The following is a 16,990-nucleotide window of genomic DNA, read 5'->3' as shown; positions in this document are numbered from 1 at the left end:
ACCAATGTTTTCTTCTAAAGTAGTACCATCTGGATGCTGACAATGTAAGCCTCCAAAAATAGTGAAACCACAGGGGCCGGGTGGTAGTGCACCTGGTTGAGCACACATGTTATAATGCACAAGGACCAAGTTCAAGTTCCCAGTCCCCACCTGCAGGGGGAAAGCTTTGCAAGTGGTGAAGCACAGCTGCAGGTGTCTCTCTGTCTCCCTCCCCTCTTGATTTCTGACTGTTTCTATTCAACAAATAAATAGTTAATTTTAAAAAAGAATGAAACCACAGAAGAAACTTTAAATTATTTCAAGATCATTAACTCTGGTCATAATAAAAACCATTGAGTACTCCTGAGTTTGTCATCATAAGCTGAAGTCCATTGTAAGGCTTCCTTTTAATCTTTGGCTCTGGTTCTTTGTCTTTTGACCCCTTCTGGGTAGTTGCATCTTCTCATAGACATACTGTAGTGTCTACATTCAATCAGGTGTCATGTACCCTCTGGGGTTTAGGAAGGCAGATTGTGTTTTCAAGACCTTCAGATAAAGACTGAAAAGTAATGAGACTGCAAAATATCCAACAAATTGTGCATCACAGTGAGGAGGGGTGCTGGGCAGTGGCCCACCCAGTTAAGCACATGAAGTATGAAGTGCAAGGATCCAGGTTCCAGCCCCGGGTTCCCCACCTGGGGGCGGGGGACAGGGACACTTGACGAGCAGTGAAGCAGATCTTTCTTTCCCTCTGTATCTCCCCATCCTCTCTCAATTTCTCTCTGTCCTATTCAATAAAATTGAAAAAATGGCCACCAGGAGCAATGGATTCACAATGCTGCCACTGAGCCCCAGCGATAACCCTAGAGGGAAAAAAAAAGTGAACGAAAAAAAATCTGTGTATTTCTTTCCCTTTTTTTTTTTTTGAGAAAATGTTGGTTTACAGGACTACATGTGCTCCATTTCAGCTTTCATAAAACAGTGTTGCCACTTCATGCCCACCACCAAGTCATAATCTCTCTCCCCCAAGTCTGTTGGGCCTTTCCTACACAGTAGGCCCGTGCCAGCGGCAGGATTCCGGAGATACATGAAGGGGCCTGATGGTACACAGGGTTAAGCACACATAGTACGAAGTGCAAAGGAACCACACAAGGATCCTGGTTGGAACTCCTGGCTCCCTACCCGCAGGGAGATCGCTTCACAAGCAGTGAAGCAGGCCTGCAGGTGTCTTGTCTCCCTCACTATCTTCCCCTACCCTCTCAATTTCTCTCTATCCTATACAAAAAATGGGGGGGAAATGGCCATAGGGGCAGTGGATTCGTAGAGCAGACACAGAGCCCTAGCAATAACCCTGGAGGTAAATAAATAGATAAATAAAAATTTAAAGAGGGAATACTCTGGAAACACTGGAAATTGTTGAGCAAATGCAACACCAAACTCTCTGTGAGCTGGTGTGCCCTCTGGTGGTACTCTAGCCTAAGTGCAACCTGTAGGCTATGCTTCAGCAGTGTGTTGGGTGTGTGTGGTGAAAGTTGTCCATGATTCTGGGGATGGTAGTGAGCAGGGACTGATGAATGGGATTCCTGGAAGTCCAAGAAGGCTGAGCCAAGGTCAACCAGGGAAGCAGTGGGAGTCCTTCCTCAGGTGGCCCTGAGACTGTGCCCTTTTTTATTATTGTAGTTATTACTGTTGTTATTGATGTCGTCGCTGTTGGATAGGACAGAGAGAAATGGAGAGAGGAGGGGAAGACAGAGGGGGAGAGAAAGATAGACACCTGCAGACCTGCTTCACCACTTGTGAAGCGACTCCCCTGCAGGTAGGGAGCCAAGGGCTCAAATTGGGATCCTTATGCTGGTCCTTGAGCTTTGTGCCATGTGCACTTAACCTGCTGCGCTACTGCCTGACTCTCCAGCCCTACTTTCTAGCACAATCCCTGTTCTCATCAGATGTAGTTTGCATTAGTTTATCAGAGCTTCAGCCTTAGGGAGGAAAAAAGGCTTCAGAATCAATCCTGGTCTCCAATGAGGCTGCACTTAATGGCCAGATTCCTGGCCCAGCTATACCCTGCCAGGGGAAGAAAGGAAGGAAGGAAGGAAGGAAGGAAAGAGAGGCTTAGAGCCTCTTCAGGGGCTGTGCCTACATGTACGTGTGCATGTGTGTAGTATGTGCATTTCTGTGTAAATCTGTGTCTCTTTGGTCCTTATGATTTCCATGGGTAAGTCAACTGAACAAAGCCAATTTATTCCTTGGAACAAAATATTAAAGAATCATGCAGAGTGGACCAGGAGGTAGGACAGTGAGTGAAGCATTGGACTCACAAGCATGAGATCCTGAGTTTGACCCTGGCATCACATGTGCCAGAGTAATGCTCTTCCCCCATCCTCCAACCAACCAATTGTTTTTTGAACCACAATACTGCTCAGCTCTGGATTATAGTGGTGTGGGGTGGGGTGTGGGGGACCCAGGAGCCTCAAGAATGACAGTCTTTTGCATAATCATTAAACTATGCTCCTGGCCTCTAAAGTTAAAAAAAAAATCAAGCAGAAAGGCAAAGGTTGGTCCTCTTTTCCTGTGAGGTGTGCACTGTTTTTCAAAGATTTCTTCCACACATGTCACCATCACCTTTCGGCCCCTGTTCCTGAGCTGGATGGTGCTCCTGCTTTGTGTACTGGCCCCAGGACAGAGCTATGAGCAAGGTTCCCTCTGTTTCATCACAGCTAAGCAATTATGTAAAGGGGCAACACAAAATAGACAAGTGCAGAAAGTGATCTCTTTTGAAGTAGAGTGTAACTAGGAGAATATCAATAAATAGAACAGGCAGGGACAAGTCCTAAGGACATGGTTAGAGAGACCCACTTTTCCAAGAAGACAAGAACCAAAAACTGGGCAAGGGAGCCACCTAGTGGTGAATGGGCATCTATGCAGTATTTCCATCTCAGAATCCAGTGTTGAGGGACATAAAAATGGGACTCTGTGACCCACACCCACACACACACATATACACTTGATACCCATGGCTTGTGGGTCAGCCCATTGCAATCCACCCTGAAGTTCTGATCACAGATCTGCCTAAAGGAACTCCCCCCGGCCATGGGAAGTGTGGGAACCACCACCCCAAGCCCAAGTGGGACACTCGATGTGATGATGGCCACAGACCTGAGCTTAGATTTACTGGCAGTGGGGAGGGGGCGGGGGCACAGAGCAACACCCTGGCATATGCAGTGCTGGGGCTCGAACTCAAGACCTCATGCTGGAAAACTCATCAACCCACCCACTACACCGCCTCCCTGCCACTATCACTTCTTCCCAGTGGCTTTATCTCCCCAACCAACTGCTGGGAGCCCCTCCTTGACTCCACAATATTTTGTTGGTGCCTGTGGAGTCTCAGGTCCTGTGCCAGGCAAAGAACTAGAATGGAAGGGGGGGAATTGGAATTTGATTCCCGAATTAACATAAGAGGACAGAGGTCCAGGAGCAGAGGAAGAAAGCACGTGGGTAAGGAGGGATTTCAGCACCGGATCTCTTAATCCTACAGGCCTGTGCACCTGCTTCTAATCTTGAGGGCGGAGTGTGGAGCCCCCAGGAACGGCTCTGCACCACCGCTGCCTGGTCGTGTCCCTCTTCTTCCTCAGTGGGGTGTCAGGCTGGCATCCACACCAACACTCCTTAGTAGAGACCCAGCTGCAGAAGCACCCCAACAGGTTTGTGGGGGGGGACTGTGCTGGGTGAGTAATCTGGGGCACCTAGAGGCTTACAACCCCACGTTGTAAGCGGGAGCTGTGCCTCCGGCACTAGCACTACAAACACCCCCACATTCTTCGTGACAAGCCAGCCCACATTCAGGGCGCAAGTGGCGCCAGAGTTAAGGCGCTGGCAGAGTTAAGGCGCTTGGGATGGGGGGTAGACCCCTGGCCAGCTGAAGGAGCATCAGATTTGGGCCACATCTTGTCTGAAGGCGCCCCCATCTCTACCCAATACCCAGCCCCCACTCCGGACGCTGGTCTGGGGGGAGGGGTAGCCCCCCGCAAAGTTCACCGCCCCTTCATGCTGGGAGGTGCAGGCGCCCATCGGCTCTGAGATGGTGGATCTGGGTCTTGTTCCCCGGGTGAAGCTGCCCCGGACCGGACAGGAGCCTTGCTGCAGGTGCTCAGAAAACAGGCCCCCTGCCAGCTGGCTCCGGAATCCCCGTCTTCCCGCCTGCACATATGGGAGGCGAGGGGGGGGGGGGCGCCTTCTACAGTGGGCGCTGGAGGGCCCTGCAGGGCAAGGCCGAGTGGAGAAAGGAGCGAGCCCGCCCGCCTGCAGAGTCGCCCCCATCTCAGGACGCGGATGGGGGCTGGGTATACGGGGTCCCCTCAGCCATGCAGACGCTGTGCCCTGGAGGCGGGCACTGCACCTGCCCCCCAACCCCGCGCGCCACCACCACCCCCTCCCGCGCCCAGGGCCGCCCAGGACCCAGCAAGGCGGGGGTTTGGGGGCCTGCTCGTGGGAACAGCGACATCTGGTGGAGAACCACGACTGGTGCATGAGGCTGATGGCGCAGACGCACAAGGCAGCCAGGCGCCCCGCGAGGAGAGACCACCCTGTGCACCTGCTCCTTGGGGGGTTGGAAAGGGGCCGCCCGCGCATGTCCAAACCTCTATAGAAAGAGGGGCAGAGATTCCGGGACCCCAAGGAAGAAGCTAAAAGGGAGTTCGTGGTAGCCAGGATACCTCCCTGGGAAATACTGGTGCTGTTTCCTGAGCCGCTGCCTGGAGTCAGCTGATGGGTGAATAAAGGAGTTAACCGGCCTGAGAATGAAATCAATCCTCGCCTTCCCTGGGCAGCTGCTGGCCGCTGAGCTCTGAAACGCTTGGTGACATCGGCTGGTGGACACAGCAGGAGGGCCACGTGAAGCATGTTGAGGCTTGTAAATGCAAAACAGAACTAGTAGAGAGGGTGCGGGCCCCAATGAGCTGTGACAAGGGACTCCGTCGGCCAGGTGCAGAGGATGGTTGCCCTGGGAACAGTGCCAGCTGCAAAGTGGTGACAGCTTCTTAAAAGGCTAGAAACACGCACACCACCCAGTATCTCTTTAAGTCACCAGCCGCTCCCCACCCCCCAGAGTCCTCCTCAGCCACACATCAAATTAAGCAGATGCAGCAACCATAGTAGCATTGTTTCAACCAGCAGCCAGGCAGGAAGAATCTGCTGTCTGCAGGAGGCCATCCAAGGAGCTTAGGGGAGGTTTCCCAAACAACTTGGAAAAATCTCCCCCCACAGAACTGGTGAAATATCTCACTTGAATTGTGCACTGCTTGGTCATGTGCATCACCCAGATTCACACAAGGCACCCACTACACTGAAGGGAGCTTTAGTTGTGTGGTCCATTTCTCTTCTCCCTCTCTCTCTCTCTCTCTCTCTCTCTCTCTCCTTCTTTGTATGTATCTTAAAAAATTAAAATAAAATTCTCCCCCACACCTCCAGCTTGGGCAGGCCCAGTGTTTCTGTCTACACATAGCCATGGTGTCTGATAGGTAGCCTCTGAGCTTGAAAGAAAGACACCTGCAGCTCTATGGAGGAAATAATCCCCAGGAACTGGACAGCAGAGTTGTGGCCGGGCCTGAGGCTCCTCCTAGAAAGAGTGTCTTCCTCTCGCCACCTCACACCCACCCTCAGCAGGGCTCTGTTGACTGCCCTGAGAGGTGATGACGGTGGGTGGGCTGCCCCAAGCCAGGTCCTGAGCAGTGGGAGAGAGGGGGGTGCCAGTCTGCAGAACGATCTGGGGTGGGGGCAGCAGTTGGGGGCAAACTGTCCCAGTGCCACATGCAGGAGAGTGGATGCCAAGCAACCTGAGCCCCACTATGCCTGCTGCTCTGTGCCTGAAGTTTCACACCCCAACTCCCATGAGTCCCCCACTGTAAAAGGACCCTCTGCTGGAGCAGCACGACATCCACCAAACAGGGAGCAGGACTTCCCAGGTATACAGCCCCACTCTAAGTCCACAGACCTGGCCCCAGGGGAGCAGCCCAAGCCCCGGGTGTGCAGTCTCACCCCCAGGTGTGGAGTCCTGGCCCAGGTGAGCAGTCTCACTTCCAGGTGTGCAATCTTAAAGTGCTAAATTATGGGAGTGGGTTAAACACAGATGGCTCAAAGCACGAGGACTGGCTTAAGGATCCCGGTTCCAGCCCTCGGCTCCTACCTGCAGGGGAGTCGCTTCACAGGCAGTGAAGCAGGTTTGCATGTGTCTCCCTTTCTCTCCCCCTCTCTGTGATCCCCTTCCCTCTCCATTTCTCTCTGTCCTATCCAACAACGACTACATCAATAATAATTACATCAATAAAACAACAAGGGCAACAAAAGGGAATAAATAAATATTTTTTTAAAGTGCTAAATTACTTGGAACCTCTTGCATGCACATCCTCTGCACTACCACAACTTTATCTCATTGGCCCCCAACAGAATTATTTTTAAGAGCCCACTTTTTAAATTGATTTAATATGATCGACAAGACCGTACGTAGGATAAGAGGGGTACAGTTCCTACCACCAGATTCCCATATCCCATACCCTCCATTGGAAATTTTCCTCAGGTATGAGAGTCTGTTTGCATAACCATTATGCTATCTACCCTCAGCCCTTCCTCCAGATTTATTTATTTATTTATTTATTTTTAAAAGGAGACATTAACAAAACTGTAGGATAGAAGGGGTACAACTACACACAACTCCCACCACCAGATCTCTATATCTCATCCCCTCCCCTGATACCCTTCCTATTCTTTATCCCTCTGGGAGTATGGACCCAGGCTCATTATGAGGTACATAAGGTAGAAGTTCTGGCTTCTGTAGTTGCTTCTCTACTGACCATGGGTATTGGCAGGTTGACCTATACCCCCAGCCTGTTTTTTCTTCTTTTATTTATAAAATGGAAATATTGACAAGATCGTAGGACACAATGCCCACCCCCAGAGCTCCATATCTAATCCCCTCCCTTGATAACTTTCCTATTCTTTATCCCTCTGGGAGTATGGATGCAAGATCATCATGAATTACAGAAGGTGGGTGGTCTGGCTTCTGTAATTGCTTCTTCGCTGAACACACGTATTGGCAGGTCAATCCATACTCCCTGCTTGTCTCTGTCTTTCCCTAGTGGGGCAGGGTCTGGGGAGGCAGGGGTCCAAGACACATGGTGGGGTCCTCTGCCCAGAAAAGTCCGGTTGGCTAATATCATGGTACCATCTGTAACCTGGTGACTGAAAAAGAGTTAAGATATAATGCAGAACAAATTGTTAACTAATCGTGAACCTAAAGAATATTGCAGATGAAGATTTGGGGTCTCAATTTGGAAAAAGCTAGTAGGTCTATTTTAGGTATGTTCCAGAGGGCCCATGACAATACTAGTTTTTGCCTGAGCCTAACATCTAATATGCAGGTGGAACCAGGTTATTATCTGGGGAGTCAGACATCTGGGTGTCATAGTTGGAAAAAGGACTAGAAATCTGGATCAGGGAAGAGGGTAGCTCCCAAATATGGGGAAAGTATATAAATATTAACTATAAACCCCATCAATTTAATCTGGGGCCCATATTCAGCACAGGAGTCTATGTAACCTCTGCATCGTGTAGGTCTGAGCTTTCATTCTGTGGTCATGGCTAGGAACATTCCAGGCTGCACTAATTTTGGGACCCATCTTCCTCAGGGGATAGCTAGAGTATGTTATCCAGCTTCCCTTCAGAGACTGGAACAGACCCTACCATTATTGATCCACATTAAGGACCATGTCCTATAGGCACCCACAAATGGGTCCATTAAGTTGTTACTGATGGAGATGACCAGTGACAGTAGCAACAAGGATCTATTAGAAGTCTAGGCCCATCATGTCTGTGTGGGAACCCCAGGGCTCCCGGACTAGGACCCCAGGTGATGGGGTGGTCTGGTAGTGACTAAAGAGTCATCATTAAAGTAGGCCAATCTCTTGCCCTTATTCAGCTTTTGTAGCCTTACTTTGTCTGACATGGTTAGCTTTGGAGTGATTGGGGGACGTGTAATAGGAAGTAGGTGAGGAGGGTATCTAGGTCTAAGTATAAACAGTTTCATTAGGTACCTTAAGGTGGCTTTTTAGTACTTTTACTTTCTTGCTTCACTTTCTACTTTCTTGCTTCACTTATTGACTCACTGCAAATTATTATCCCAGCCTATTTCTATCTCTCCATAGTGGGGTAGGGCTTTAGAGAGGTGGGGCTCCAGGACACATTGGTGAGGTTGCATGCCAGGGGAAGTCAGGTTGGCCTCATAGTAGCATCTGCAAATTGGTGACTGAAAAGCATTAAGATATAAAGTAGAGTTCTGGAGGAGGGGATATGGAGTAGCAGCAACTGTGTTTCTCTCCTCTCCTCTCCTCTTCTGGGTCAACTAGGAATACCAAAGGAGACCACCTGGGACCACAATAAGACAGGAGTAGAACGACTTCAGGAAACCAGCAAATCACCGGTAAGTGCAAACATGTGTGGCTCATGGAAAGAGAGGAGCCTAGGGAGAGATTAAATGGCTGATAACAATCCAGACATTTACCAGTTGAGACACCACCTCCAGTCTGTTGCACCAACAAAAAGATGGCTGAAGGGAGGAGAGAACTCCCCTAAGATTCAACAAATGCAACTGTGAGTCTCCATTGCTACTGCCCTCAGAATCTGGAGCAGCAGAGGGGAGGCCCAGTGCTGACACCAGGGGACAGAGAACTAATGAGGAAACTCAGGAGAAGATCTATACCTCAGTGGCCTAGCAGTGGGGCTGTGAAAATCTTTTAGCATAAACACTGGATTATGTCTGCCCCACCATGCTTTATCTCTTGGTCAGTAGTCAGTGATTAAGCTAAGAAGCCTACTTATAGTTTAAAAGCCCTCAGGATCCCATAACCTACAGGGAATGAAAAAGAACAAAAGAGGATTTAAGCCACTGAGCTCCAACTCAGATATTAAAAAAATATTGAAACAACTGTCAATTTCCAAGACTGTGGACCCTTTAATTACCTTACCTAGACACAAGTCAATCCAAGCAAGAGTGATCAGTAATTTGAAATGTACTAAGAAAGGGACCTCATAACATACTACATAGAATGGTTAAACCAACAAGAAGAAATATTGGAGAAATGAACCAGGACAAGAGTCTAGCTAAAAGCCCCCCAAAGGTTGAAGCACTAAATAATGAGGTCAACATCCAAACACTAGTTAAGGAAATAATCACAGGAGTGAGTAAAGAGTTTGAAAGAACTGTCATCAGAAACGCAGAAGCAACCAATGAAACTCTGGAAGAAAACACTAATTATCTGAAGGTTATTAGAGAGCTGAAAGCTGAAATAGCTGATTTCGGGGTGAATCTCTCCCTCTCTGGCAGGGTGGTCTCCAGGGGAAAGGTAACGGGCTGGTTCTTTCTTGCTCATGACAGGGGTGACATGAAGTAAAAGACACCAGGGGACTCTTAGCATGCCTAGAATCTGAGTCCTAGAGTCCCAGAATCCTAGAGTCCATTTATTAGCAAAATTGACATGAGTTAAATAGCAAAGCAATGGAGGTAATTATTGTTGAAATATGACAGAAATTACAGGTTTCTTAACAGTCAGCATGCCCCTAAGGTAGGGGGCTGGTATGACAGGAATTGATGAGATACAAGACAGTTATTCTCCATGACACAAGCAACTTAATTATCCAAAGGTATTTGAGAGAAGCATAGGGGTTAAACTCGTAGGGTGAGACAGAGAGAAGATGAATATCAAAAGGCCATATAGTTTGGAATTTCTCTTATCTGGGGTCTGAGGTGTGTGATGAAGTGTGTGATAAGGTGTGTTCTTCTGTGATCAGAAGGTGACTTTGAATAAGTGAATCTGCGGCCATATGGCCTGTGGTTAATGGAGGGAAGTACTGGGGTATCTGTGGGCCTGAGAGTCAAGAAGGAAAGAACCAAGTCTGAGTTTCCCCCCTTATGCTCACCTCTGTTGAGAGAGACTTACCAAGAGGTTATCTTCTCAGACCTCCATCCAAAGATGGGGGTAGTTCTCCCTAAGCTCTATCAGGCTTACACATGTTACCAACAAGCTGAGTTAAGAACACAAGTAGCTGAACAAGCTAAAACAGTATCAGATCAGGGTAACAAAATAGATGAACTCCAGAAAACAGTAGAAGGGAGAGAGAATCAATGAGGCTGAAGACAGAATTAGCAAGATTGATGATGAATTAGAGACAACTAAAAAAGAAGTCAGAGATCTCAAAAAAAGAGATACTGAAAACAACAACAGAGACCTATGGGATGACTTCAAAAGAAATAATATACGCATTATTGGCTTACCAGAGGAAGAAAGAGGGGGGGAAGAAAGCATTCTTCAGGACATAATAGCTGAAAGATTCTCTAGTCTAGACAACATAAAAAACATAAAGGTTAAAGAATCCCAGAGGGTCCCAAACAGAATTAACTCAGACTTAAAAACACCAAGATACATCCTATTTAGAATGAACAGGAATAAGGAAAGGATAATGAAGGCTGCAAGAGAAAAAACAAAGAGTCACCTACAGAGGAAAACCCGTAAGATTAGCAGCAGACTTCTCCACACAAACACTACAGGCCAGAAGAAAATGGCAAAATATCTATCGAGTGCTCAATGAGAAAGGCTTTCAGCCAAGACTATTGTATCCTGCTAGACTGTCATTCAGACTAGATGGAGGCATCAAAACCTTCTCAGACAAGCAAGAGTTGAAAGAATCGACTATTATCGAGCCTGCCCTGAAAGAAGTTCTGAAAGGTCTTCTATAAACAGTCAGACCACCATAAATAGGTCATATATCAGAACACTCTAAAACTCTACAAGAATGGTGTTAAAATATCTTCAATCTTTGATATCAACAAATGTCAATGGACTGAATTCACCTATTAAAAGGCACAGAGTAGGAAGATGGATCAGAAAACACAACCCAACAATATGCTGTCTACAGGAAACCCACCTAAATCAACAAGACAAACACAGACTCAAAGTGAAAGGATGGAAAACTATTATACAGGCCAATGGCCCACAAAAAAGGGCAGGAAAAGCTATTCTCACATCTGACATGATAGATTTTAAAATCAATAAAATTTAAAAAGATAGGGATGTACACTACTTAATGCTCAAAGGATCAGTCAATCAAGAGGACTTAACAATTATTATCATCTATGCACCCAATGAGAAGCCATCTAAATACATCAAACATCGACTGAAAGAGCTACAGCAATATTAACAGGAACACAGTCATAGTAGGGGACTTAAACATGCCACTCTCTCAACTTGACAAATCACCCAGGCAGAAAATCAATAAAGACATGAGGGAGCTAAATGAAGAGATAGGTAAACTAGAACTATTGGACATTTTCAGAGTCATTCACCCCAAGAAACAGGAATACACATTTTACTCAAATCCACATGGGTCATTCTCAAGGATAGACCATATGTTAGGCCACAAAGACAGCATCAGCAAATTCAAGAGTATTCAAATCATCCCAAGCATCTTCTCAGACTACAGTGGAATTAAACTAACACTTAGCAATCAACAAAAGATTACTAATAGTCCCAAAATATGAAAGCTCAAGAGTACACTACTTAATAACTACTAGTTCAAAGAGGAAATAAAGGAAGAAATCAAAATGTTTTGAGAGTTCAATGAAAATGAAGACACAAGCTATGAAAATATATGGGACACAGCTGTGGCAATACTGAGAGGGAAGTTCATAGCCATACAAGCACACATTAGGAAACAAGAAAATGCACAAATAAACAGCCTGATTGCACAGCTTAAAGACCTAGAAGAAGAAGAACAAAAGAAACCTAAAGCAACCAGAAGAACAGAAATAACTAAAGTTAGGGCAGAAATAAATAACTTTGAAAATAAGAAAGCCATACAAAAGATCAACGAAAGTAAATGTTGGTTCTTCGAAAGAGTGAAAAAAAAAATCGACAAATCTTTAGCCAGACTCACAGAACAAAAAAGTGAGAAGACCCAAATAAATCAGATCATAAATAAAAGAGGAGATATCACAACAGACACCACAGAAATTCACTATATCATGTGAGATTTCTATGAAGAGCTCTATGCCACCAAGCTAGAGAACCTGGAAGAAATGGACAATTTCTAGATACCGAAGAACTTCCAAAATTAAGTAAAGAAGAACTAGAGAACATGAACAGGCACATCACAGCTAATGAAATTGAAACAGTTATCAAAAACCTTCCCAAGAATAAAAGTGCTAGACCAGATGGTTTTACAAATGAATTCTACAAAACCTTCGAAGAAGAATTAATACCTCTACTTTTAAAAGTCTTCCAGAAGATTAAAGACACTGGAATACTCCCTTCCGGCATCTATGAAGCCAACATCATTTTGATACCCAAAGTAGACAAGGACACAACCAAAAAAGAAAACTACAGACCAATATCTCTGATGAACATATATGCTAAAATATGGAACAAAATTCTAACAAACTGGACACAGCAGTATATTAAAAAGATTGTTCATTATGACCAAGTGGGGTTTATCCCAGGGATGCAAGTTTGGTTTACTATACATAAATCAATCAACATGATGAACCACATCATAAAAGCAAGAATAAAAACCACATGGTCATATCAATAGATGCAGAGAAAGTCTTAGACAAAACACAACATCCCTTTATGATCAAAACACTACAAAAAGGGAATAGATGGGAAATTCCTGAAGATAATGGGGTCTATATATAGCAAACCTATAGCCAACATCATAATCAATGGTGAAATAGTGGAAGCATTTCCCCTCAGATCAGCTACTAGACAGGACTGCCCACTATCACCATTATTATTCAACATAGTGTTGGAAGTTCTTGCCATAGCAATCAGGCAGGAGCAAGGAATTCAAGGCATACAGATTGGAAGAGGAGAAGTCAAACTCTCCCTATTTGCAGATGACATGATAGTATACACAGAAAAACTTAAGGAATCCAGCAAGAAGCTTTTGGAAACCGTCAGGCAATACAGTGAGGTGTCAGGCTACAAAGTTAGCATTCAAAAGTCAGCAGCATTCCTCTATGCAAACACTAAGTTAGAAGAAGTTGAAATCCAGAAATCAATTCCTTCTACTACAGCAACAAAAACAATAAAATATCTAGGAATAAACCTCACCAAATAAGTGAAAGACTTGTATACTGAAAATTATGAGTCACTACTCAAGGAAATAGAAAAAGACACAAAGAAGTGGAAAGATATTCCATGTTCATGGGATGGAAGAATTAACATCATCAAAATGAATGAAGCCATGAAGTAGCACTGCAGGTGTCTCTTTTTTATCTCTCCTTCTCTATCCCCTTTCCATCTTAGTTTTTCTCTATCTCTATCCAGTAAATATATATGTATATATTATTATTTTAATATTTATCTACTTATTCCCTTTTGTTGCCCTTTTTATTGTTGTAGTTATTATTGTTGTTATTGTCATCGTTGTTGGATAGGACAGAATGAAATGAAGAGAAGAGAGGAAGACAGAGAGTGGGAGAGAAAGATAGACACTTTCAGACCAGCTTCACCGCCTGTGAAGCTACTCCCCTGCAGGTGGGATATTATTATTATTATTATTATTATTTTTATTTTTATTTATTTTTTTTTTTTTTTACAAAGGGTCCATGTTCAATGACCCAGTCTTCACCTGCATGGGAGATGATTCACGAGTTGTGAAGCAGTGTTGCACGTGTCTCTTTTTCTCTTTCCCTTCTTTATTTCTCATTCTCCTCTTCATTTCTCTCTGTCTTTATACAAAATAAATAAAAAACAATACATTTTAAAAAATGGGTTCTTCTACCCCATCATCCAAGGCCCTAGCCAGGGAATCCTGGGATTCCCACAAAGATATGTTGGGACTGGTACTCTAAGAAATCCCTCTTTTCCATATAAATTTTAAAGACATCTTCAATGAAAGAAATCCAATTACAAAGAAGACTAAGGCAAGCATAAACCTATGGGACTACATCACATTAAAATCTTCTGCACAACAAAACAAACCACTACCCAAACCAAGAGACCCCTCACAGAATGGGAGAAGATCTTTACATGCCATACATCAGACAAGAGGCTAATAACCACAATAAATAAAGAGCTTGCCAAACTCAGTAACAAGGAAACAAATAACCCCATCCAAAAATGAGGGGAGGACATGGACATAATATTCACCACAGAAGAGATCAAAAAAGCCGAGAAACACATGAAAAAATGCTCCAAGTCTTTGATTGTCAGAGAAATGCAAATCAAGACAACAATGAGATACCACTTCACTCCTGTGAAAATGTCATACATCAGAAAAGGTAACAGCAGCAAATGCTGGAGAGGTTGTGGGGTCAAAGGAACCCTCCTGCACTGCTGGTGGGAATGTCAATTGGTACAACCTCTGTGGAGAACAGTCTGGAGAACTCCCAGAAGGCTAGAAATGGACCTAACCTATAATCCTGTAATTCCTCTCCTAGGGATATATCCTAAGGAATCCAACACAGCCAGCCAAAAAGATCTGTGTACACATATGTTCTTAGCAGCACAATTTGTAATAACCACAACCTGGAAGCAACCCAGTTGTCCAACAACAGATGAGTGGCTGAACAAGTTGTGGTATATCTACACAATGGAATACTACTCAGCTGTAAAATATGGTGACTTCACAGTTTTCAGCCGATCTTGGATGGACCTTGAAAAAATCATGTTAAGTGAAATAAGTCAGAAACAGAAGGATGTGTGTGGGATGATCTCACTCTCAGGCAGAAGTCGAAAGACAAGACCAGAAGAGAAAACACAAGTAGAACCTGAACTAGAATTGGCATGTTGCACCAAAGTAAAAGACTCTTGGGTGGGTGGGTGGGGGGAGAATACAGGTCCAAAAAGGATGACAGAGGACCTAGTAGGGGGTGTATTGTTATATGGAAAACTGGGAAATGTTATACATGTACAAACTATTGTATTTACTGTCAAATGTAAAATATTAATTCCCTAATAAAGAAATTTTTAAAAGGTGAGGCAGGACTGTAGGTGTATCTCATTCTCTCTCTCTCTCTCTCTCTCTCTCTATCTCTCTCTCTCTTTCTCTCTCTCCAGCCCCCCTCCCAGTTTCTCTCTGTCTCTATTAAAAAATAAAGTTAAAGGAGTCGGGCAGTAGCACAGCAGGTTAAGCGCAGGTTAAGGATTCCGGTTCGAACACCAGCTCCTCACCTGCAGGGGAGTCTCTTTACAAGCAGTGAAGCAGGTCTGCAGGTGTCTTTCTCTCCCCCTCTCTGTCTTCCCCTCCTCTCTCCATTTCTCTCTGTCCTATCTTGCAACAACAACATCAATAACAACAACAATGAAAAACAACAAGGGCAACAAAAAAGAAAATAAGTAAATAAATAAATATTTTAAAAAGTTAAAAAAATAAATAATAGTCTGTCCAAGTCCTCCCCCCATTTTTGGATGGGGTTATTTGTTGTCTTGTTGTTGAGTCTGGCAAGCTCTTTAGATATGTTAGTTATTAAACTCTTATCTGATGTATGTATGACATGTAAAGATCTTCTCCTGTTCTGTGAGGGGTCTCTTGGTTTGGTTAGTAGTTTCTTTTGCTCTGAAGAAGCTTTTTAATTTGATGTAGTCCCATAGGTTTATACTTGCCTTAGTCTTCTTTGTAATTGGATTCGTTTCATTGAAAATGTCTTTAAAATTTATGCAGAAAAGAGTTCTGCCAATATTTTCCTCTAAGTATTTGATAGTTTGTGGTCTAACATCCAAGCCCTTGATCCACTTGGAATTTACTTTTGTATTCGGTGAAATACAGTGATTCAGTTTCATTCTTCTGCATGTTTCAACCCATTGTTTCCAACACCATTTGTTGAAGAGACTCTGCTTTCCCCATGTAATAGTCTGGGCCCCTTTCTCAAAGATTAGATGTCCATAGGTGTGGGGCCTCATTTCTGGGCTCTCAATTCTATTCCACTGGTCAGTGTGTCTATTCATGTTCCAGTACCAAGCAGTTTTGATGACAATGGCCCTATAATACAGTTTGAGATCTGGGAGTGTGATGCCTCCAGTTCTGTTCTTTTTTCTCAAGATTGTTTTGGCAATTCTAGGTCTTTTCTGGTTCCCAATAAACATTTGTAGCATTTTTTCTATTCTCCTAAAAAAAAATGTGCTTGGGATCTTGATGGGGATAGCATTAAATTTGTAGATGGCTCTGGGTAATATATTCATTTTGATGATGTTAATTCTTCCAACTCATGAACATGGAATATCTTTCCACTTCTTTGTGTCTTTCTCAATTTCTTTGAGTAGTGACTCATAATTTTCAGTATACAAGTCTTTCACTTCTTTGGTTAGGTTTACTCCTAGATATTTTATTGTTTTTGTTGCTATAGTAAAAGGAATTGATTTCTGGATTTCAATTTCTTCTAACTTAGTGTTTGCATAGAGGAATGCCACTGACTTTTGAATGTTAATTCTGTAGCCTGACACCTTACTGTATTGCCTGATGATTTCCAAAAGCTTCTTATTCACCACATATTCAGAATATTCACCACAGAAGAGATCCAAAAGGCCGAGAAACACATGAAAAAATGCTCCAAATCTCTGATTGTGAGAGAAATGCAAATAAAGACAACAATGAGATATCACTTCACTCCTGTGAGAATGTCATACATCAGAAAAGGTAACAGCAGCAAATACTGGAGAGGATGTGGGGTCAAAGGAACCCTCCTGCACTGCTGGTGGGAATGTCAATTGGTTCAACCTCTGTGGAGAACAGTCTGGAGAACTCCCAGAAGGCTAGAAATGGACCTACCCTATGACCCTGCAATTCCTCTCCTGGGTTATATATCCTAAGGAACTCAACACATCCATCCAAAAAGATCTGCGTACACATATGTTCTTGGCAGCACAATTTGTAATAGCCAAAACCTGGAAGCAACCCAGTTGTCCAAAAACAGATGAGTGGCTGAGCAAGTTGTGGTATATATACACAATGGAATACTACTCAGCTG

This window comes from Erinaceus europaeus, chromosome 9 (assembly GCF_950295315.1).
Source record: "Erinaceus europaeus chromosome 9, mEriEur2.1, whole genome shotgun sequence".
In the NCBI taxonomy this organism is placed as follows: Eukaryota; Metazoa; Chordata; class Mammalia; order Eulipotyphla; family Erinaceidae; genus Erinaceus; species Erinaceus europaeus.
Note: the sequence above shows the minus strand (reverse complement) of the source record.